This window comes from Sturnira hondurensis, unplaced genomic scaffold (genome assembly GCF_014824575.4).
Source record: "Sturnira hondurensis isolate 20B ecotype Veracruz unplaced genomic scaffold, ASM1482457v3 Scaffold0015056, whole genome shotgun sequence".
Classification (NCBI taxonomy): domain Eukaryota; kingdom Metazoa; phylum Chordata; class Mammalia; order Chiroptera; family Phyllostomidae; genus Sturnira; species Sturnira hondurensis.
Genome location: NW_028087687.1, coordinates 3,930,867 through 3,956,294, shown reverse-complemented (window position 1 = coordinate 3,956,294; position 25,428 = coordinate 3,930,867). Strand labels below are relative to the sequence as shown.

Here is a 25,428-nt window from a genome sequence, read left to right as displayed (position 1 = left end):
AGGGGATTTTTCTTCAATTATTTCATGAGTGTTTTCTTCTCCTTAGGTGTTTTGTGTTGTTTTCTTGTCTTCTTGGACTTCCTGAATTATTTATGTTTTTCTTTCCTATTATTTATTTCTTCATCTTCTTGCTGTAATTTCTTCAGTTTAACACAGATTCTTCCCACCGAGGTTCCCATTTATGCTCTCATGTTTTCAGTTTCTAAGAGGTCTTTTTGTTCTCTGAATGCCCTTTTTTTTCTAACAGCATCACTTTCTTGCTTCAAGACATTTTGTATTTCCCTTGTATCTGATTTTCTAATAACAATTTTGGGCACTTTCCCTTTGCTTCCTGGCTCTTGATCCTTCCAGATTGTTTTGGTTTTCCTTGGCTACTTGGTAGCATTGCTATTCTTCTCACGTGTAGGAGTAGGGAACTGAGAAGTGAAATTCTGAGCACTGACTTGGCGGTGCATGCAAAGGTGGGGGGCCAGGGGAAGTGGGAGGGAGCCCTCGTGAGTGGTGGCCTTTGCTGTGATGATCAGGCTGAACCACTTGTTAGGGAACTTCGACGTCCAGGTCTTTCAGGCCTTCCCCATGGGTTGGTCGGATGCCAGTGTTTGGGAGGTGCGGTTGAGGAGTAGAAAAGAGGAATCTCGGTATGCTCTGTCCTTTTCACTTAATCTTCCTCCTATCTATACATAGCATGTTGCCCCCAACATCACCTGTATACCCCCTAATTCAGAGACCTCTGGCTTGCCCTCACCACAGGGTAAACGTTCAGGCTGCTGCTCCGGTAGAGGAGGCACCATCAGCAGGTGCTTGCAGGAGGGGAAAGGAGGAGGGTGTGAACTCTTCCTGATTATAGTTCAACCCCCCGCCAAACCATCCCAGCAGCAGTTCCCCCATCTGCCTGAAGCACCTGCTGCTTGGCGCCTTGTGAGGACCCTCCATGTAAAACACGGGACTCCTCCACCTCTAGCCTCTCATTCAGTGTTCTAGGTGTTGAGGGAGTGGCCACCACCCGCCCACTTTCCAGCTTCCAAAATGCCGTGACTGTCACTTCTCCCACTTCCGTTATTGAAAAGATACAGATGTTGCCCTGGCCAGCTGGCCCAGTTGGTTGAGTGTCTTCCTGTAATCCGAAAGGTCCGGGGTTCAGTCCCCAGTCAGGAGGGCTAGTATGTACGGGAGGCAACCAATCAGTGTTTCTCTCATCGACGTTTCTCTTTCTCTCTCTGAGAGCAATAAATATACGCTCTGGTGAGGATTTAAAAAAAGAGAAGATATAGATGTATGTATATGCATGTGTGTATGTATATATGTATGCTTATATAATTAATTTAGTTTTAATAAGATTCAGGTACAGGCCAAAATTGGTGAGTTATATTCATTCCACTGTCTTTATCTGATATTTCACCAATACACATTTAAATAAAAGTAGACTTATCAACATATTAGTACATAGAGGTCCAAGAACATGTAATTATTCATTCTAATTAGTGAGGAGTTAAAGGATTCCAAAAGGAGATTTTTAAAATTGTTCATCAAAATAAATAACCTAATGCACCCGTGAGCATGAATTTTGCATAAGTCTCACTTCTTAGCATCAGTTTACTAATCATTCTAGGCTTAATCAACAAATATTTACTGCTTATCTGCTTGGTCCATGGCACAATAGTGAATTCTATAGTACTTACTCATGACAACATAGAAAATATTCATGATACAATTTTAAGTAGGAAAAAAGGCTAGAAGTACATAATCACAAATGGCATTCATTACATTTTTGCTTCATCTGCATGTTCTAAATCTTCTGCAGTGACCATAGATTATTTGTGAAATAAAATAGTCACTAACAGTGACTTCACTGAGACACCTTTAGCCCTGTGTGCCTAACAGGACATGAGTCCATTCTTTGCAGTTATTGGAGTTTGCCACTCAGTCTTCTTCCATGGCTGTGTTAGTCCATTCAGGACCCTCTAACCGCATACCCAACCCTGGGTGGCTTACCAACAGCACGCGTTTACTTCTCACAGTTCTGGAGGCTGGGGAGTCTCAGACAAGGACACAGGGAGAGTCAGTCTCCGGTGGGGGCCCGCTTCCTGGTTCATAGACATCGATCTTTCCCCTGTGGTCTCAGTTGGTGGGAGGCACAGGGAGCCCTCTGGGAACTCTTTTATAAGGACACCGATGCCATCCATGAGGGCTCTATCCTTTATGACCCAATCACCTCCCAAAGGCCTCACTTCCTAATACCATAATATTGGGGTTTCGGTTTGAATATATGAATTTGAGGGGAACAAACACTCAGTACATAGCAAAGACTACAGGGAGGGTTGTGTGCTGTATGTGTTTTTCTCTTGTGTATTATATAGGAAACATTCCTGGCTTAGTTCTGGCCGCCATACCAAATCTCCATAGACTGGGTAGCTTAAAGAACAAACATTTATTTCTCGCAGTCTGGAGACTGAGAGTCTAAGGCCAGTCTTCCAACTTAGGTTCACAGTGAGGGCTGTCTTCCTGGATTTGTGCTCTCAGGGCGCTGCCTTGGTGCAGGCACACGGAGAGAGCCGAGAGCACGCGGAATCTCAGCCTCTTACAGGAGCACTCGCCCCAACCATGACCTCATCTGACCCCATTACCTCCCATGCGCCCCACCCCACCTACCATCTCCGTGGGGGCCGGGGCTTCCACCTGAATTCCAGGAGGCACAGTCAGGTAGTATTCCCGTCACAACCCCATCAGCATGTACATTTCAGAAAGAGAAAGTGACAGAGTGAACAAGCCGAGTATAAAGTGGGTTCCCTCTTTAAAAGATTTTGCCTGCATTAGATGATCTCCACCAGGAAGCCAGTTGAGAACAGGAAATGCATTCTTAACATATTAGTTATCTGTTGCTGCATAACAACTTGCCCTAAAACTCAGGTGGCTTAAAACCACAGTAAACATTTATCATCCGGCAGTTCCTGTGAGTCAGGAATTTGAGCGTGGCCTACTGGGGCCTTTCTGGCTTGAGATGTCTCACAAGGATGCCGTGCGATGTCAGCCGTGGCTTTAGTCGCTGGGGCTTGGCTGGGACTGGCAGGCACACTTCCAAAGTGGCTCAGGTTGGTTCATCCCCATGGACCTCTCCACTCCAGCGTGTCCACACAGCATGGCCCCTGGCTCCCCCCAGAGTGAACAACTGAAGAGGCCGTTGCAGAAGCTGTAGTAGTGCCTTTCCTTACTTAGCCTTGACCATCACACTTCATGACCTGTGTCATATTCTATCCATCGCACAGACCAGCTCTGAGCCAGGGTACGAAGAACACTAGCTACGCAAGGATGTGATCACAGGAGGCAAGGACCACTGAGGACCATCTGGGATGCTGGCTACCACACTTCCTAAGCATTCTGCAGGAGTTTATCATTTTTTACTGCTTAGTGAAGAAAGGGTTGTTGTTGTTGTTGTTGTTTTAAATAAAATGAAGGTTAAAGAGATACCCTCTTCCTAAGTATATCTAAGGCAGTGACTCAGGTGATACTGAGAGAGCAGAGCAGTCACTGCCCATGGAGAGCCCTAGAAGTGTGGATGAGCCCAAAAGCTTCCAGAAGACAGGGAAGAAGAACTCTGGGTGCTAGAAAAGGGAAGGGAGGGGAAAGGATTCCGGCCTCTGATGATTCACGGCATCCAGATTTATGACAGTCGCATAGGCACCAACTTTACAATGCCTAAATTTGTACAGTTCCAAGAAACTAAAATAGAAAATAGAGAGAAAGAGGCCACACTCTTCAATTCTGCAAGCATCCGTGTGTTTCCTCTGGGACAGGAAAAGCACAGCCACAGGACAGTAATGCAGCAGAGGGAAACCAACCGTGCGTGAGCAGCTAACTGGGCTAGGTACGTAATTGTCTTTAGTTTTTATAGTGACCCCAGGAGTAAGTGTTGTTATCCTCATTTCATGGGACTAAAGTGGAACCTAGAGAATTTATGGTCAGGCTCACAACCAGTTAGTAAGGGCTGACTGCCTTTGACTTTAAAATAGGTCTTCCCAGCATGTAAGAATATCAGACCAAAATGGGTCAAGGGTAGATATCAGTAGCCACAGGAAAGCTTGAACCAGGTGAGAATTAGCCCTTTTCAACGAATGTCATCCCTGCCAGGACATGAGGAAAGCAAGTCTCAGACCAAGTATTCCGCAGATGTGTTTTTAATTCACATCTATTAGCAAACAAGCACAAAGTAGTACATCAATATGTTTTGTAACTTGGAATTCCAATCCTCTATTACTCTAGCTCCCTCCCACCACACTACAGAAGAGATGCTTAAGTCAGACCTTCCACACATAGGTGTCTGTTATTTTTATAGACAGCATCAAGCACCAGAAATCCTGTAGGCCACAGAAACAGGAATCCAGGTTCATGTAACACGCCCCAGAGTGTGGATCTTATCTTCTGTTCCTGCAGGGCCAGGGAGGCCGCCACCTGCATACCTCAAATCCCACACGTGGTGTCTATTTCTAACATTTATTTTCCTGATTAGTGAGCCACTGAGTGCACCAATGAAAAGCCATGTATGCCATTCACTAATTTACACATTCATGAATGAAGCTGCAGTTGCATTTAGTAGCCACTTCTATTTACGATCTTCCCAACTAGATACTACTTGATCGCCAGTATAAATTTCTGACTGCCCCTGGAGTTTCCCACACCAAGTATTTGTGTCATACCATTTCCGATGGCGTGAATTGTGGACATCGCCGCAAAGGAGACCTGTGCATTCTAGCCCGGAGGGTGGGTGCAGCAGAGCCGAGCTGAAGACTGACATGGCCGTCACACTGGCATCCAGTACCGTGGTGTTTATGTTCGGTTGTCATCAAATTGCTTTACGTGTTGCATTTAGCTTTTTGATTAAATTATTAAAATTCTTGGAGAGGGTGAGTCATATACCTTTTAACTTTTTCCATAATGGCTAGCACAGCGCTAGGTACATATAGGTACGTATAGATGTACAATAAATACTTTTTAGTTATTAATATTTATAGCAATTTTTAACCAAATATTTGGGCCTGAGGGTTTTGTGTTTGCTTTGGATTTCTAAAATGCCTCAGTGGACCAATGACGTTCAAAAGCTGCCTAGGTCACCTGGAATGATTCCTGGCCATTTGCAATGAGTGATGGCAATGGTATACATTGTGTAGAGCTAGAGATATTTTTAATGTCAATTCACAGCCTTGCTCCTAATACGTATTAAGCTTCATCGGGGAATATGTATAAAGTATGAACCATAATATACCAATACAAATAGTGACATTTGGCTTCATTTCAGAATTTTAAAAATTGAATGTTTCCATTTCCGCCCATATCAATTATGTCAAGCATCAACTTTAGGAAGTAGGCGGTGGGTTTGTTTTTACTCCAGGTAGTGCTTGAATACTAATGGCCGAAAAGCACTGTGATATTGAACCCTGAGGAGCTCTGACTAAAGGGATTTCAGGCTTCCATGCACATCTTCAGCCAGGAAAGGTGTATAGCTCCTTCTATTTAATGTGTAATCACTGGGCCTGGTCAGCAGTTAGTGCTGAGTGTTTGGTTATGTTAAGCAATAGCCCTCAGTCACACAACCAACCTGCAGCCACACCCCAGCCAGGAGGGCCCAGGGCTGGGCTTTCTGTTTGGTTTTTAACCATTGCACAACTGTGTAGAGTTCTGAGAACCTGCTAGGATTTTAGTCTTGGGGTGTAAGCTTTTAGGGCAACTCTTTGGGGAAAAGAAAGAAGAACCAACAGAACAGCTTCATTGTAGGTCTGACGACGTCACAAGCCTGATGAGGTAAGAAAATGCTTCAGAAAAAATACAAACAAAAATCTTAGTTCCTCCTGCAATTGCGCAGAGAGAGAAACGAGTCTATATTGATTCGCCAGTGTTTTTCTAGGCAGGAAATCCACTCACTAGAGTCCAGGAAAGGAAGGCCTCGTGATTGAATTAGAAAGACGAGGATACTGTACGTTTACTTTGCATTCCTTCCAGATTCACACAGAACGTACAGCAATGTGTATTCAAATTCGAAAACGCTATAGTTTAAGGAACTGTTCTCATGGACAGGTCTAGCCCTAGTGTACATTATGTAAACTCTACCAGGAGAGAAAAACTTCTTTGTTCCTGCTTAAGTTTGCATGAAGACATGTGTACACACACACACACACACACACACTTTATTATTACTTTTTTAAAAATATTTTTATTGTCACTTTTAAAACTTTACTTAACCTGGTTCACCGTTCATGGTTTGAGATTTTTTTAAAGATTTTATTTATTCATTTTTAGAGAGAGGTGAAGAGAAGGAGAGTGAGAGGGAGAGGATCATCAATGTGTGGTTGCCTCGCGTGAGCCCTGTACCAGGGACGTGGCTGCAACCCAGGCGTGTGCCCTGACTGGGAATAGAACTGGTCACCCCTTGGTTCGCAGCCTGCACTCAATCCACTGAGCTACACCAGCCAGGGAGGTTTGAGATTTTAATTATGACAACTAGTCATATTTGCTTTATCGTATTTTGTGCATTATTTTCAATTTAGAGTATTCCTGCCCAGAAATCTAGCTTAAGTTTTTATGAAACATGTATGGCAACCGGAACTCAAATCTCAGATTTAAATGAGGCTAAATTTAAGTGTTACCTACAGCCCCATATATTTTCTTATGTTTCTAGGCTAAATTCTATGATTTCCCCAGAAACATATCAAACTGTTTTCCATAATGTGCTACATAAGTATATTTATGATGGTGTAGGTACTTGAATAGTGCCAATAACTCTTTTCTTTTAATATTTCTAGCTTTAAGACTTGTATGTGTTTCTCCCCTATGTTTTCTCCCTAGCCATATATGTTTGTGTGTTACTGATGCTTTAAAGATCTTATGACATAAGGCTAGGCTGACTCCCGGTGGCTCTTTCATACATTCTGTGTTTGAAATGTTTAGTATTTGCCAAAATCGCCCATGGCTTGACAATTAACTCTTGGTGTTCCTGAAATCCAGCATAAAGAATAGCATTTACAAACGTATATAATGAAAAAGGACAAGTGAGGTCTTAGAATCTCAGACTTCTTTGAGATTTGATCTGGTTAAAAACTACCACAAGCAGGCTGATGTTCTTTTCATTTTTGGAAGAAAATACCATCTTCTCCAAGGGGGGAAATGGGTCGATGCAGCCTGTTTACCTGGCCACGGAGTAGACAGGAGGAATCTGGCCTCTGCTTGATGTGGTCTGTGCACCCCTCCCCCGGTTGACCTTGAGCTGACTCGAAAGGAGGGGAGAGTGCTGTGTGCTGCACACGACAGCTGCCATTAGGTGTGCACTCCCGGCGGCGGCGTGCTGGACACATTCCATGGGCTGGATTCTTTAGTCCATTCAATACCACTAAGCCTGTGAGGTGGGGATGGAGTAGTAATACTACTCCACATACTTAAAAAAATGGAAGCCTTTTTGTATTTGTACTGTTTAACATTACCCTTTTTTTAAATGTGTGCTTTTAAAAAAGTTAAAAGAGATGTTATACAAAGGATCTTAAAGAGGCATGGAAGCCCAGAAGTAATAAGTATTCTAGGGCAACATAGTTTTGAAAGTGTCCAAAACTCTGAAAGATTTTGTCTTTCATCCAAACAAGATGCTCCCCAAACTGATGTCTGTGCCCATTTCACGGGTGTCAAAGGAATCTCCCTACATTCTAGTCCATGATTCCGACATAAAAATATTTACTTTTGGAGGTTACCTCTTGGGTCAGTGGTCTAACACTTCGGTTACATATTCTCTTTCTTTTCTTCCTTCCTTCTTTCCTTCCTTCTTTCTTTTTCTTTCTCTTCTCTTCTCTTCCCTCTTCTCTTCTCTTCTCTCTTCTCTTCTTTTTTCCTTTCCTGAGAAGAGATAACAATAGTGATCCTTGGAAGCCAGATAGCAATCTTCCATCGACTCAAGAAATCTGACTGTCACTGGACTTGCTCTCAAACGTGCTCCCCAGCCAGTCACAGTTGATACTGCTTCTCTGTTGGAGAGGAGGCCGCTCACCTGACTGACCCATATGTATACAAAAAAGGAATCTTTCACAGTAATTCTACTGTCATCTTAATGATAAATAGTTATTCCACATCTGCTGTATTTGAGGCATTATCTCATTATTCCAGGAGTTTTGCTGCATTATCTCTAATCTTTACGACAGTACTAGAAAAAGTGTCATCCCCATTCTACAGGCGAGGAAACTGAGGACTACCCCCAAGTCACACGACCATGCTGAAGTCTTTTTTCTCTCTCACTAAGTGTTAATGCTCCACTGGGAACTTGAGGGCAGACACCCCACCCCTGGAGACTGATTCACTCATCACGGGGGAAGTTGGGCTGTAGGGTCACTTGGTTGGAGGTCAGTGGCATGAGGCCGAGGAAAAACTGTCTGGGAAATGCACTTGCCCTTCAGGTTCAGAGCCCCGAAATCTTCTGATAGAGCCAGTCGGGGCTGGCTAGAGAATTTTGTAATTTCAGAAATTTTGTGAGGCGATATCAAAAAGCCAAATTCTATTAAAGTATAGGCAAACAAATTATATTAAAAACAAAGTTAATAAATACTCAAAACTCATAATTTCCTAATTACTGTAGTCTTCTCTTGTTTTTTTTTCTATTTATATCTATTTGTATGGTAGAAATACTATCCACTGTAGAAATGTCTCTTTTCAACTTTGTGTTCAGTGACTTGAGACTGCAAGCCTGAAATCAGCCCTGACAGGAGCATTTACACCGTGGAAATTGGCAGATGCTATAAATCGGGTTCAATTTAATGTTTTGTTGCTTAACTACACTTAAGAAAGTGATGAAGAAATCATTAATGAGGGTTAAAAATAAACATTTGCTGTCCTTAGCCATTACATGAGAATAACACACAAAAAAATTCCTCAGGAAATTTTTCTCCCTGTATTCAAAAACTATTATCTGCTTCAGCAAAGAGTATGCCCATGTCAGTAGCAAACAAGTGAAATCCAAGCATTTGTGCTCACATTTCACTTTCATCTAATACTTAATGTAAATGAAATATCAACTGATATTCATGTTGGAACTAGTTTTGTCGGTTGCAACTATAGATTAACTATGGATCTACAGTTGCAACCGGCTGGATAGAAGAGTCTGGCAAAGCATCGTGTGAAAATCAATTTGTCTAAATGGAATTTACAATAAAAACAAAGGATTGTTTATTTTTATTTATACACTGTGTATTACACATCCCTGATTATAATAATAAACATTTGGTTTCTGTAGAGCCAGCTGTTAAACATTAGCTTGCGCACCGCCGCCTCTGAGGTATGACTTGTCTGTAAACTTTTCATCTGATGGAACCACAGTCAAATCCATGTCTTCCCCAAAACATTGCCCCATTTGGGGGTATAATTGAAATAGGAACATAGATCTTTATCTCACTTCAAAAAAATCAAAAGAACATGCTAACTTCTAATGACATTGAATTTTCTGCATTAGTCCACCAGCAAAAAAGTCAAGAAGCCTTTAAACTACCCAAAAGTGGGTTACAGATACGTTTCTCCTGAAATGTCATGCATTTTGTTGCCATATGTACATGTACCCTTTCGTTGCTAGTGAAGATTATAGGCTTCATCCCCAGCTATCTCTGGCTTAAGCAGTAGGGTTTTTCCCCTCCAAAGAACATTAAGTTAATACAATTTATGTGTTAGTGTGTTAAGCTAAGAAAACATCAGTGATTGAAAATTTAAGAATTTAACCAGTCTCATATTTATTTAGTTGAGTGAATTAGAAGTAGGTTAAGATCTTATCATTTTCTGGTTTTGTTTTACTTCTACCCTGTACCGCTCTCTAGAAACACTGACAGATCCGTGGACCCGTCACGTGCATTTTTACATGCTTAGTCACTTCTTCATTGATTTCAGACTATTTCTATTGCATAGCACTGTGTTTCTGCATTACATTCCACGCTGCAGAAGGTGAGGCTGTTCTGCTGAGTTTAGCTTATAAATGAGCAAATTTTCTGTGACCAAATTTTTTACTTTCTCTGAGCAAATTTTCATACACAAAATTTTGAGAACTGCCTTCCCTTTTCATCTTACTTAGATGGACATCTAATGTTTTTTAATGGAAAAAATAGTGAATGAATGAAGGAAGGAAGGACTGAATGACAGAAGGGAGGGAAGCAGCGAGGGACCCTTTCAGTGTTTTCTGGGAAGGTGCTCATGTGGGATTAGGGGCGCTTGAGTGGAAGAATTGGCAATAATAACTGGGCAAGTTATTTTAGACCCAGGTCTGGACTTAATGGACACAAATCATATCTGTAGAGTTTCTGGCTCCCTGAGAAAAGTAGGCAGATTGCCAAGTAATGGTGGGAACCACTCACAAAGTACATTTTCCTGGTGATGACTAGGCAGAATTTTTGTCCTGGTTTTGACATTATTAGGCACATGTCAGATCCTCCATTTTCTTGAGAGGGCTATTTTACCTCATTTATCAAAAATGATGCTGAGAGGAAACCCTGATGAAGTATTTGGTCTCTTGGGATTTTTCTGTGCTTAGAGAGGAGCAATGTTGTTTTTTCTTTTTTTTTTCTCCCAGTGACATTAAAGAGGCAAGATGAGACAGGTAGTCCATACAGAAGTAGCAACTTTTTTTTTAACTTTTGAAAATCGCTGCTCCAGGAAACATACAATTTAAATCCAAGGCCATTGGCTGCAGTCTGATCAGAATAAATAGATAATACTCTTCCTAGAGGCTGCATACCAGCATTGAACGTACAAAACCCACATCAGGGGAGGTCCTAGGAGTTCAGCTTGGCCGCAGCTGGGCCCTTGGCCAGACCCAGGTGTCTTCCCAACCCTGAAGTCACTCTTGGAACTCTACTTTCTTTCTTTAATTTTATTTTTCAGTTACAGTTCACATGCAATATTGTTTTCCAGTAGTTTAAGGTATATGGCATAGTGGTGAGACAATCATATACTTTGTGTGACGATATCTCCAGTACCCACCTGGCACCATACACAGTTATTACAATATTATTGACTGTGTTCCCTATACTGTGCTTTACATCACCATGACTATTTCGTAACTTCCAATTTGGACTTCCCAGTCCCCTCACCCTTCAGTCTGTTCTTTAATCAGATTCTCCTATCTTGAGTCAATAGGACAAGTTCCGATTTTTAGGCTCAGTCAGTTAACGTGTATTTACTGAGCACCTACACTGGTTAAACACTACCTAGCTTCTTTATGGAATTTATGTTCCAACACACAGCAGCCAGAAATGGGTGAAAGTCCTTTTCTCCATTCAGCTAAAATTGATAAAATGAGAGCTAGGAAAGCGGCATCATTGCTGCCCCTTGATGGGCAAGGAAATGGGTTCCCTTTGTGTGAGTGACTTTGCCAAGGCTGCCGTTAAAGGTGGAAGTGCCAAGACAGAAGCCACACATATCCTGGGACTCTGGGTCCCACGCAGTCGAGTGTGGCAGCCCCAGGGTCAGTCAGAGCTCAGATCTTGGCCCCACCATTTGCTGGCTACAGGATATAAGACAGGTTCCCCAACTTCTGTTTCCTCTCCCCTTTAAATAGACTTAGCAGCACTACATACCTCGTAAGGTTGTTCCGAGGGTTAAATGAGTTAATGCACATAAAATGCTTAACATATATAAGCAGTCAGTAAACATTTACTGTTAGTGTTCCATTACGAATAATAGGCACTAAATGAGATTCCGTGGTTACAAAGCTGAGTAAGCATCAGCCAGGGAGCCAGACATTTATATGCCTGACTCCATGCCGCAGGATCGACTCAGAGTGAGCAGGTGGTGCAGTGTTTTGATGGTTGGGATCATTCAAATGGTTGGCACCATTTGGAGCTGGGGACCAGGGGTCCTGAAGGCTCCACAGAGCAGACCACAATGGGGCTATCACCTGGGAGGCAGGATTTCACTCAGCTTGAAAGAGTGAGTCCAGCTGAAGAGACACCATTGTTTTAGTTATCTACGGCTGCATAGAAAATGACGCTAAATTTAGCAGTTTAAAAGGACAAATATTTCTTATCTTACTGTTTCTCTGGGTCAGGAACCCAGGCACAGCTTCCTGGGGCTCCTGGGGCTCGCTGTCTCTGTGAGGTTGTAGTCAAGGTGTTGGCCAGGGCTGCGGTCATCTGCAAACTTGGAGCTGGAGAGAGTGCTTCCAAGCACACTCGGGGGCACACTGGCAGGCCTCGGATGTCCACTCCCGAATCCACTCACATGGTCCCTGCCCTGTCTTAGTATCTGCTCACACTCTTGGTTTATCCTCTAGAGCTGTAGTCAGCACTTTCTGCAGAGGGCTAGATAGTAAGTACTTTAGGCGTTGCCGGTCATGCTGTGTCTGCCGCAACTACGCAGCTCTGCTGTAGAGCAGGAAAGCAGTCATAGACAACACATAAATGAATGGGCAAAGCCGTGTTCCCATAAAATTTTATGAAAGAAGGTGGCCTAACCCAGACTCTTGATCTCTACAAGAACAGCAGCCTGATTTAGCAAAAATAATCCTGGTAGTCCCTTACCTTCCCAGGACTTCAGTTCCCAATCTCAAATACGCGTGGGTTAGAATAATATTTTTTAAGGACTTCCCACCCCACAAATGTTGTGTCTTCACTCACGGCAGTTTAATAGCCATTTATTTGTTCTGTCTCTGTCTGCTAAAACTGATAGATTAACCACAGTGTCAAAGCACATTACAAATCTCACTGTAGAATGGGAAAAGTTTAGCCAGGGACGACGTAATTCATGTGTTCAAGTCCCCCCTGTTAATTTAACCTGTGGTCTCAGCCACTTGGGTGTGATTGGCCAGCTTTGGATGGAGAGTGATGGGCTGATGATAGCAGGGACCTTGCCTGCCTGCATGACAAAGGACGGGTCCAGGAGTTGGACGACCGGGGGCATCATCCTATAGGTATGGGTGATGGATTACTTACATGCCAGTACAAATCCATTAAGAGAGCGGCTCTTACGGATCTTGAGATGTAAATGCTTAAGGAATCACAAATAATGGAATCTCTACAAAAGGTGTGGGAGAGTAGACCCCAACTCAGGAACTCCCCTTTAACTGTACGGAAATCTGTCCCTAATGCTTCCTTTTGCGTGACACTTCCGGCGAACACGCAACCTGGTTTGTCTGGAGTGACCACAGTCTCTGATAAAGGTCTCTCAGAGGTTGAAAGAGGCTTGGATTATATTTCTGTTGTTGTTTTTGAGGCTCTTGGTATATTACCGTACTGAAATAATGACAAAACAGGATTGTAAAAACGGAAGAATATTTTTAATGCTTCTGTGTGCAAATTGCAATATTGTCCCCATGCACAAAGGTAACAAAATGTTCCTCTTTTGAAGATAAAGTGTTAGTTCATGGGAAACTGCAGGTGATTCATTATGGGAAAATGGGGCTGAAGTTCAATGCTGTGTGATGAGTACTGACTTCAGTCAATCCTGTCAGAATAGCTCTGGGCATGTATTTGTCAAGAGTCTGCATTCGAGGCCCTTTGTGGATGGGAAGGCCTGTTAAAGACCGCCTGTATCCCGTATTCCCTGCCCGCCCAACAAGGAGTGGCATAAATCCTGCCATTTTGAACACGCCATGATGTAAATGAAAAAGCTCAAGCCTGAATCGTTGTTCCGCCCTTTACTCGCAGAGCTGGGTAGATGGGCAGCAAGCGAAGTAGTGAGCGTAAAGCATCAACCGCACACTGGATGTTCAGGTGCCAGGTACTGTCCCTGTGAACACACACGCACTCTCGCACTCACACTCGTGCATCAGATCCAGAGTCCCAGGTTTGGGTTTTGAAAAGCTGTGCCGTGTAAATAACTACACTGCCTGCTCCCAGTGAGGGGCAGGCTGTGGCTGCCACAAATGGGCCAATGGCACAAGAGCGGCCATGATTTGGCCCTGCGTTCAGCCTCTCTCTGTCCTCTCCTGTTCCCCGTCCCCTGCCCTTGGTCCATGAAGTTAGTGTGTGCATCTGAGATGAATCTCTTATGCTGCCTATGTGAGAAAATCGTGACACTGTAAGGACTTCATAAATGATACAGATGACATCCAACGGGCACTGGTGCACCTTCGGTTACAGGGTGGTCATCAGCCCCTGTTCCCCGGCCCTGCTGCCAGGACAGACAGCTTGCTGCCTCCGCCTGGGAAGAGCTTGAGCTGCAGGGAAAGACAGACTTACTCACTAGGTGTTAAGAGTGAAAGTGTGATTCCCTGTGGTCCCTTCTGCAGGGTCTTTAATTGGGACAGGAGGACTTCTGCCTGGGACAGGTTTTCCTAATTTTTTATCTGGAGGCCTGAATGGGAATAGCGAGGTGCCTCCTGGACCCAGTGTTTCCTCATTTGTGATGAAGGCACAGGCCCCTGGCTGGCCTCTGGGTCCCACAGGCCATCTATACTTCATGGCAGAAGAAAATGAAAGAATGGAAAGGCAAGGAAAATCAACATCACCAATGTTGATTGATTGCACATTAGAATTATGTAATGTTTGTAGTCGGCCACCTAGACTTTGAACTTGGAGGGTGCAAGGAGGTGACTTTAACCAAAAAGGAAAGTTCCAAAAATGTTAAGCTATATAAAGAAGCAGTCAGTTCATTGGCAGGGGGTCCCTCTTGGAATAATTTGCAGTCATTCAAATCAGTCATTATGGACCCTTTGTATTGTCATGGGAGAGGCTAGAGACAGAATATTAAGTAGAGGAAAGCAGGGTGTAAAATTGTTTATCGTGTGAAACTGGCAGGTAGATGTACACGAACTAAAACAAGTCCTGGAAAAAGATGTAAGACCTAACACAGCGTTGGGTTGCTGTGGAGATGGCTGACCTTTCCCCCCTTTTCCCCAAACTTTGTGTGCTTATATGTTTGTGTGATGTGTGTGCATGTGTTTTTGTATATGGATATTATATATATATATATATATGTACACATGCAAATACCCACAGCATATTGTCTTTAATGAATAAAAGGGGATGGACTCACATGAACAAGTATAAAGGACACATGGACAACAACTAAGGGTGGGGGTGGAAATGGGAGGGAGGCGGGGAGCACGGGGCAGGGGGGCGGGCAGGGTTGGGAATATAAGACAGAAAGCTGTACTTGAACAAGAATTAAATAAGAAAATTTAAAAAAAGAAAGAAATTATTTGCTTTAAGCCATTTGGAAAAGTTTGGAGACGTTTGTGAGCAGGCACACAAAGGAATTTTATACTTTAAAAAAAGACTCAGAATTGGACACTTGCTAAGGACCAAACTTTAAAATCCATCAATAGTGAGTGAATTTTATACTCTATACTACAGATAGCTGTGCTTTACTGAAGTAACGAGGATCTTTTCTTCTCTGTGGAGATTCTAGATATAAATTACAGTTTTGTTTTCCTTGGTTTAAGTGACATTCCTCTTTGATCATTTCTTCACCCAAGGAAAAGATATTTCCTTGTGCGAAGCGGTGGTTAACTTCTCATAACCTCGGACAACAAAGGGGCCCTGTCTTCGAGGCAGGAATTCCTCCTGGAGCACAGGGAAGGCCCCCAGCTGAACCGTCTCCAAGGAAGATGTTGCGGAGCTTGCAAAGCTTGTTCAGAGAAAGGATCCCAGCTGGCGGGCTTTTCTCTCTATTCAGAGACAGGCCCTGCCCTTGGTGGGGGTGGGGGAAACCCATAAAAGAAAACCCGAAAACAAGCCTCAGTGCATTCACAAATTACAAGGGAAAGTTAATTCTTGCAGCCACTGTTGGTGCCAACTCAGGCTTATCATGTTTAGAACTTAACTCCACTTGGAAAGAAACTTTGTTTTTCTTCTCATGGAGGTTAACGAAGGGAACCGAGATGGACTGTCCACTGGATGGTAAAAACTCCAAGTAAAAACCTGTTTGAGAAGAAGTCATGGGCGGGCTACAGCTCCCGTTGGCTTCTACTCCTGCCCACCAGGGAGCCCGACACGTTGCCACCAGTTATTATTATGAACTAGGAATCTCAATGCTCAGGCTCTTGGCATTTACAGCCCCTTCCCGCCTAACCTGGCCCATCCGTCTGGGTTTCTGTCCCACCCTGCTTTCTTTTTTACCATCCCCAAACCTTCCCCTCCAGCCACCTTCCCAGCGTCCTTCGACTCTCCTTAGACTCTCTTTCTAGAACCTCTTGCCGTCCCTGCTGGTGGGTCTGGCCTGTCCCAGCTGCTGCGGTAAATGCCAGTGCCCTTCCCCCTTCTTTTCCTTCCGTTCTTTGGACAGAAATTCCCTTTCCTGTGATAGGTCCTTACATCCCTGGTCAGTGATAGTTCCTTTAAGAAAACAGACATGATGAGAAGAAATGAGAAATGAGGAGAGCTAGCTCTCACCATTGGGGGCAGCATGGGGGGGGGGTGTGCTCTTCACCAGCCATTTCTTGTACGTTGGACATTAAGAACAATGAGAATAATGGCAGCTGCCATTTGGTGCTTCCACCACCTGTGTATCCTGATTCCTCCATTATCAATACACTGCACATCTCAAAAAACAAAGACCCAGACAGGCTGAGAGATTTGCTCCAGGCCACACAGCCAGTAAGTAGTGAAGTTAACATTTCAAACTCAGGCATTTCTGAGTTCTCCAGGACTCTCCCACTATGCAGACCTGCTTTCCCAAAGACTCACAGACTTCTGGTCACCAGCAGCACGTGCCCCCAACATCCCTGGGTGGCCAATCAGCATCAGGAGATGTAAGAAATCCCCTTCCTAGCTCCAAGGGTGGCTCTACTCGAAAACTAAATTTCTAGCAGAGTAAAAAAATCCCATTCCTTGTACAGATAACTTAGCTGGTTAAATATCAAGCTCTGTAAGGCTCTATTTACTAATAGACCCAAGGAATGTGATCCCCTCAGGGCTTTAATGTACTTGAATATGCTGTAAAAAAAATCACCATTTGAGAACCACTATGGGGGGCTGGGGTGAAAAAGGTAAAGGGATTGAGACGTCCAGACTAGTAGTTACAAAATATTATGGGGATGTGAAGTACAGCGTAGGAAATACAGTCAGTAATAGTGTAATGACTGAGTATGGTGCCAGGTGGGTACTGGAAATATCGGGGAAACATTTTGTAAAGTGTATGATGGTTATACACCTGAAACTAATACAAAATAATATTGGATGTAAACTGTCATTGAAAAATGAAATTTAAAAAATGTTTTTAAAGAAACTGTAGATCAGCAGCACCCAATAGAACTTCCTGCAGTGCGGGAAATGCCCTGGGTCCACACTGTCCAATACGGCAGCCACCAACCACACGGGGCCTTGGGGCATTTGAAATGGAGCTGGCTAGTGTAACAAAGGAACTGAACTTTTAAGGTATTTAATTTTAAATAATGTAAATTTAAATAGCCACACGTGGCTAGTTGGCTAGTAGTTAACATACTGGACCACGCAGCGCCAGAATACTCTGAAAGGTTGCTGGTACCCACATTTTCATAATACTTTGCCTGCCAACTCAATTATATCACTGGATCGTAATGATTTATTTATGTTTTGCCTACCTCGCTTGGTTGTAAACTTAATACATCTTACTCATCCTGTCATAAGCATTTATGAGCACGTGGCCTGGCCCACAGTACAAGAAGGTGAGTAGTTAACGTGGACTGGATAATAAATGGATGGCAGTTGACGTTTTCTAAAGCATTATTGTCATTGGGTTCACCTTCACCTAGGACTGTGCCCACATGACTAGAGTGACTCCCAAACCTTCAGGTGATGCTCAGACTGATCACCTGTGAGCACATTTTTCTTTCCTCAAAGGAAATGACTCTGTAGCTGATTGGTTATTTGCCTCTAAATATTACTTCTCTAAATGAATGCTTCTTACTACTTCTTGATTTTTTTTTCAGTTTTAGACATCATCTTCTACGACAGGTGATGATTCAACATCTCTATCCCCTGCCCCACCACATACAAGCAATGTCCCCACTCCAACTGAACACCCCACCTCCTGCTCTAGTTAGAAGAATGTCTGTATTTATTATAACTATGTAAATGCTCTTCGCAGGTAAGACAGGTAGAGAATTATGTTTCTTTTCTTGCACAGATTTTTCTCTGAAGATAATAAGTGGCTCTTTTTTACATTTGTTCAGTGCTCTGCATACTCACCGCAGAGTGAGTTCTTCAACCCCAAATTCTTTCCTTGTTGCATACGTCCTTCTCTTTAGGACACTTCAGTTGTTCTGCCAATTTCACGTCTTACAGGAAAACTGCCCAGAACCTTCGTACCTTCTCCAGTCAGAACAAGCCGTCCTTTTCCAGTGCACACTGCTGGCGTTCTGAGATCTCTGGTCACCAGCATCTTGGGGAACACTTTGGTCTCTCTCTTGTGTTTAGTGCCCGATTTCCTTTATCCCCTGCCTTCTGCTCCTGGTTTCTTCCCCCGTTTGGTTGTTACACTTCAAATAGCCTCTTCCCAGGAAGGGGTGGTGAATGTTTTATATCTGAAAATATCTTTAGCCTACTCTCTCACTGAATTGGTAGTTTGGCCAGGTTTAGACTGATTTGTGTGTGTGTGTGTAAGAAGTTCAAAACAATTCTGATCCCCAGCTCTTTGTTATGTATGATCTGACATTTTCTTGTTGTGTTTTTTTTTTCTTCTGGTAGCCTATAAGATCTTTGTGTTCCTCTGTAGGTAACAAATGGCCCTTTTTTTTTTCATTTGTTCAGTGTTCTGTATACTTACTACTGAAATATCACAATGATGTCTCTTGACATTGAGTCTGTTTCCCCCATTGTGTCGGTCACTTGGCGAGTGCTTTCATCTGAAAACCGCCCTTCAGTCGTGTGGAATTTTCTCAAATTGCTCTGTTGGCAGAGTTCTCCCCACCTTTTGTTTGTTCTCTCTTTACGGAACTCCCGTGATACGGACACTGGAACTCCGGGATGGTTTCCAGTTCATCTTCTATGTCTTTGTCTCTTTTGTTACTTTATGTGAGATTCCCTCACCTTTTTCTCTGGGTTCTCTATTTAAGTATTTGTTTTTGCTCTCTTGTTTTCATTTCCAAGAGCTTTTTTCATTGCTGTTCTCTAATTTTTCTTAATAGCCTGTGGTTCTTTTGGGGAGCAGGTCTCAGCATTTCATATTCACACATGCACTTCATCCCCTGGTTTTGGGTTCAGAACCCCTTCCCTTTTCTGTGTGTTGCCTGCATTGTTCCTGGTCCAAAAACCTTTTCCAAACACTATACTTACATCCCTCGGTTGAGATGAACAGTGGAAACCACCCCCAAAGCCTGGACTACTGAAAGGGATTTAGGGACTAATCGCTTCTTAAAGACCTTCCAAACTGTCCTGATTTTAGCTCTCCCCTCTTCATTCCTCCCTTCATGGCGCCTTAAGGATCCTACAGTCTGTATTGAGCTAGCTGTTGGTTCTCTACATTGCTGATTACTAGGTCAGTTACTTCACATTCGTGGGCTTTCTGTTTTACAATATCTCATCTTTTGCTCTCGCTATAAGTGTGTGCCCACCTATTCTTTTAGTGGAAGGTGCAGGACACATTTATCTTGTCTGCCTCCTTTCTCTTATATCCCACCATCCATCATGTCAACCCAGCAGGCTAAATGCGGAGTTCAGGATCTTGCGAATACTGCACCTGGTTCTCCCTCCAGCTTCCCTGTTTAGGGAACTGCCTTTCGTCCTGTCTATCAGCCTCAAAAATAGGAATAATTTTAACAATACCTTCTTTTGTCACAGAGATTCCTGCCTTCTTGGATGTCTGGCATTTTTCCCCCTTAAAATTCAGCACATATTAACAAAAATCCTACCTTGTATTACTTTTTGGAGAAACAAAGATAATGCGATGTGGTCATTGGAAGCAAGGGACTTCCAGGGCAGTGGCAGGAAGAAAGATAGAGATCTGACTAAGAGATAATGAGGAGGAGGAGGAGGATCTAAGAGACGATGATAATGACAATGACGACAATGATAATGAATGAAAAAATCAAAGCTAACCCTGTTGAGATTGTAGTTTGCACCAACCACTGTGCTCGATACTGTGTTCTTTCACTGAACCCTAATGACTGTCCGAAAAGGGTACTGTTATCATTGTCATTTTACACATAAGGAAACTGGTAGTGAGACAGCAACATTTTTCCAGGACTCTGTATGTAAGAAATATCTAAGCCAATGTGTAAGAGGAACCAGAGACAGTGGAAAGTAATGTTTAACTTGAAAATCAATGAAACCTTGACAAACTAGATTTCCAAATTTGCTTTTTTCCTCTGGATTCCCTTTGATACCCCCCCACACCAGGCTCTTTTCATCTTGTCACTGATGTCAAAGCACTAGCCTCAGCAAGTCTCTCTGCACCTAACCCTTTTAATTTTCCCTGCACACTACCAGCAGGCGAGGTTTTCAGATACATGCCGCCATACTGTCATTCGCCACTCAATAACCTGCTCTCTTTGCCAGTCACGTCGTGTTTGGTCTCCTGGGCCTATCTTCAAGGAGCCTCGGGAACCTGGTTGCAGATGCCGTATCCATCCCCAAAATCTACAACATGGGTCCCTCCGCCGTCTTTCTGTATAAGTTGTATTTTTACCACCCTTTTGGTTTTACTAAAACTGTCCCCTTTGCCTAATGTCAACCCATCTCTCATGGTCACATTTTTCTGTAAACGTTTTCCTGGCACCCAGACCCCACTGGGATGGCTCTTTTCCCCCAACTCCTGTGATGCTCAGCAGAGATTAGCTTTGCCAGTTGCTGGGTCCTCAGTATGTCCAAGCCAATGGAATGGTAGTGCTCACTCGCCAAACAAATTAGTCTCGTACCTAAGGCACCAGCAAAGCAAGTGCCCCCAAAATGTTTTCTTTTGAAAGAATTTATTATTTCAAAAAGTTGCCCTAGGAAAAAATAGAATTTCTTTGAAGTGTCTTTCTTATGGTTATTGTCTTTATTTTGATACTGATTTTGATAGGGCTTAGAGATTGTAAAATTCTTACTCTGTCTCTGGATATTAGTTAGTTTTCATCTTAGAAGGTTCTTGGGTATATAGATCATGTCTTATACTTGTTTTGTAGAGTTGTACCTGAGGTAGACACTCATTTAATATATGATAGTTTTAATAAAACTTATGCATAATGTATTTCTGAGATAAAACTACAGAACTGAAATACCATATTTCATTGAATAGTAGGTGTCATCAATGATAATATGTATCATTTATCTTATGCACCAAAAAAAAAATAGAAAACAGTGCTGCCAATTTAACCATGATGTGCTAATAATTGTAAGATACACTGCAGTCTTGGAGATGGTGAAAGGTAAATGAATACAAGTGCCTCTTGGATTTAGTAAACTATGTGCATTGTTGTTATATTGTACATTGGTATTAGCATTTTACAATTGTTAATGTCTTTTTAAAAGACTTGCAATGTACCACGTAAATGCGAGTCATCATGTGAAGAACTACTACAGGTAGATAAACAGTGATGAAGCCATGACCCTTCCCTTCTAAGAGATTACAGTCTAATGGAGGGAATGTTATATAAATGAATTACTGTCATCCAAGGTACAAAGTGAGCAGAGCCATCCAAGAGGTTGAAGATCCTATAGGAAGTAAAAGAATGGAGTAATTACCTTTAGTTGGGATTATTTAAAAATCTTCCTGGAGGAAGTGGTGTGTGAAATAATTTTGAAGAATCAGTAGAATTTTGCAAAATATCAACAGGCACAGACACAAGCCAGGTGGAGGAAATAATATGTACAAAGGCGCTGAAACAGAAAAATGTAGACATGTTTAGAGAACAGTGAAAACTCTGGATTGGCTAGAAATAGGAGTGTCTCAAGGAGTTTCAGAGAGAATCTTGGAAGGTCATTGGCGCCATACTATGAAAGACCTCGAATGCGTAGCTAAGTTCATGAAAGCTTGGTAGGCAACCCATAACTGCATAAGACTTCTTAACAGAAGGATGGCTTGTAGGATAAGAGCATTGTTCAAAAATTTTGTGTTTATAGATAGTGAACTACTTTTCTGAAAAAGAGAAATATTGATGTGGGAGAGGCACATTGGTCCTATGTTCCTCCAGGTGCCCTTGGTGCCCTGGTGCCAGGGATCAAACTCCCAACTCGGGTATGCGCCCTGACCAGGAATTGAACCTGCAGACTTTTGGTGTGTGGGATAATGCTCCAACCAACTGAGCCACCCAACTAGGGAGATAGTAAGTTATTCTAATAATTATGGAGAAGTTGGTAAAATCTAAACATTTTCTTTACTTTCACATTCTATACACCATTTTAATTATAATTCAAGACCATTTCCTGAACCATGCAAGACTATTAGAAAACTGTTTTCTAAACCATTTTGTTAACATATTGTACATGTGTTCATTGAAACTTTATCTGATATGTCTCCAAGAAGCAAATAAATGCCTTGAATTTCTTTCTGCTTAATTGAAACATTACCCATCACAGAAGAGACAGACATATTATCAAAGTAATGTTTGTCAACAGTAATAAAGAGCAATAGCTTGCCCAACATGCAATAAACAGCTCATATGTTGTGCCATTTAAGTCTCACTACGATCTTGTTTCATAGAAGAAACACTGAAATGCGGGGAAATTGCTAATACAATGCTGAGTGTCAGGAGCTGGGCTGCAAACCAAGGCCTAGTGAACTTCAAAGAGCTTGTCTGCCTGGGCTGCCCCGTCCAGGCCAGGACCTCCGTTCTCCCGTTCTGCTGCCTAGTGCCTCCGCAGAAAGGCTCTCCCCTGTCCCTTTGTTGATGCAACTTGGCTGTGACACAGAGACAACTTGCAGACCTCCATTTTCCACTTTTTTGTTGCTACAGGAAGAGAAGTTAAACTTCTAGAGAGACCTAATGGACAATCTCCACAACAGGTAAGCTATTTTCTTTTCTTAATGCAGTGGTGAAAAGTTGATTCTTTTCTATTTTCTGTTAAACTTTCCATTACTCAGTTTTTCACTGCAGTTTTTATTGCCTAAAACATTAAAGCCAAGAGACAGAGCCGTCCACAAAGTCTACTTCTTTCTGGTGCACCCAGGTTTGAGTAGAACTCTGTTTCTTTTTACTTTTGTTATTTGGGAATACAGTTCTCAGACACATGAGGTGCGGCATGAGCCAACTTAATCTTCACACTGGAAGGTTTCCAATTCACCTATCTTCCCAGGCAATTTGGGGTTCCTCCAGTACAGACCATCTCTCCCAAACAGTGATTTCTGAACCGTAGTCCTAAGACCAACAGCATCAGCCTCACCTAAGAACTTGTTAGAAATGTGGATTCTTGGGCCCCACCCCAGACTGCTCAGTCAGAAATGTGGGGGTGGCACCCAGCCAGCCAGGATATTCTGGTACACTCTCAAGGTTAGGAACCAGACCTTACGATTCCTTCCTTTTATTTCTGTCTGGGTCTTCTCCCAGCTCCCTTACCATTTCCATCTTCTGTCAGACATAGGGTATGATCTGTTGTGTATCTTACTCCAATGGAACCATCATCCTGTTCTCCCTACTCTGGTCCTGAAAGTAGTGTATGCATTGTCCTTGTTCTCCTTTGCAAATTCTGGATGATCAAGCTGCCTCCTTGGTGCAAAAAAGACTTACTTACGTTTGAGGCTCAAATTTCTATCTATTCTATCCTTTCCCCTATTTGCTGCTGTCATCTGGGAACTTTCCAACTCTTCTAGATCATTCAGTACCATAGGCTCAAAAACTTTTTGACTCACCACACTTTAGTTATCCTCATTTACACCACATTTTCATTCCCTTCCCCGACCATGTCATTAACTGTGAACTCTAATATACCAATGTACCTTTTAGCTCTTCAAATTTCTCATACTCAAGAATGCAGGTTGCTGGCTTTTTATAAACCTAATTAGGGCCTTCAGTCCCCAGGACTCTTCCTCCTTTAGCCAAACTCTCAGCAGACTGCTCTGCCTGCTTACTGCAGACCCTGTGGCCCATTGCTTGGGCCCCTCTTGTCAGCGCCCTCAAAATCCAAGCCCTGTGGCCCTTTACCTCAACCTGGGACAGTGTAAGAATCCGCCCTTATGGACCTTTACCCAGGTCACTGGACATTGCCAGGAGAGGAAGACGTTGCAAGAATTGCACTTACTGCCTTCACTCAACTTTTCGGTGGCTGACTGCAGTCAGCCATCTTTCCAGGGTTGCTCTTCTTCTCCACCACGCGTCACTCCAAACCTCTGTCATTCAAGTTTTGACTCTTAGCTCCTATGACAGAGAGCCTTGCCTAGCATATCGATAAGAAACTCAAGTCTTACCGCCCCAGCCTTGAGAACTGTATCTCCACTTGCCCTGCCCCTTTCCTTCTAGGCTCTGAGGAAGAAGTGAGTATCCTCACTTCTTTTGAAAGGTGGTACTTTCATGGGTGATCTTTGTCTTTCTAGTAACAAGTTGTATGATATGCATCCTAAGCAAAACAGGCCACTTGAAGCTCTCATTCTAGATCAAAAGGTTTTCACAAATATATCGACATGGTTGACAAATTAGAATCAGGGCAGGGAGTTAACCTTAACAGGTGGTCTTGACTTGGTAGCCTGTATTTTCCTTCACTGTCTCTGTTGTTTTCAGTTTCCTTCGATCATCTGCTTTCTCCTCAGCATGGAGATATATCTACTCTCCCTGCAAAACCATCCTACAGTCCTGTGTCCACCTGTACTGTAACTACTGCCTTCTTCGTCCCCATCCCAAAGACGTCCGCAAGAGCCCCCACACTCCTTTTCATCTGTCCCAGTCATTCCCCAACCCACTGCCCCCCAACATCCATGTCCGTCATTCTGTAACCCCTCCTCCCTTCCTGCCGTTAACCCCCTCATCACTAAAATCCACGTGCGCTTTCCTTTCCCTTCCTTTCCTCTGAGGCATTGGCACTTGTAGTGGCAGGCTTCTTCCTTTCTAACTCCCTCCTGTCTTCTGGATGCAATGCCTGACGTCCCTCCTCCTTCCCTGAACACACTTCCCAGCCTCCACCTAGTCAGAGCAGACATTTGGGGAAGGGCAGTAACCAGGAGACTCACTGGCTCCACGTGGCTGACAAGGCAAGAAAGACACAGCAACAATTAATGAAATAAAAGTATTCAGGGAGCGCTGGGAAGGCAAGGTGAACGGTGAGATGGGTGTGGGATGGCCAGGTCTCAGTGGGCTGGAGGTGGGGTGAGACAGCAAAGGAAATAGCCTACGACAAGGCCTTTGGACCAAGAAGGAAACATCAATTGAAAAGAATTTAAAAGAAATCTGAGTTCAAAGATTTGAAAGAAGGTTAGCATGGCTAGGGAGAAAAAGAGAGAGAATACACTAGAGGGTTGTATGTTACAGAAAAGACTGTGCCCCTTATTTTATAAGGTTCTTATTGGTTTTAAGTGGGTGATTTGTGTTGATTCCCATTAGCCACGGTAGTGTTTCTACCCACTCACTTCCTGCAATGAGTTAGTGAATAAAGAACCGTT

The 25,428-nt window shown here is 43.1% G+C and overlaps 1 protein-coding gene across 3 annotated transcripts in view; it reads left to right on the top strand.

Annotated features, from left to right (window-relative positions):
• The window catches only part of PGCKA1 (PDCD10 and GCKIII kinases associated 1), a 77,516-nt gene that overhangs the window by 36,603 nt on the left and 15,485 nt on the right, over nucleotides 1-25,428 (top strand). For 2 of the 3 annotated variants that reach the window (XM_037064355.1, XM_037064354.1), the window contains exon 2: nucleotides 22,796-22,845. The gene's annotated coding sequence lies outside the window, so the exon portion shown is untranslated. Of the gene's footprint in view, nucleotides 1-5,117; nucleotides 5,794-22,795; nucleotides 22,846-25,428 lie in introns of those variants that run through there. The other variant, XM_037064356.1, reaches the window with a different exon arrangement.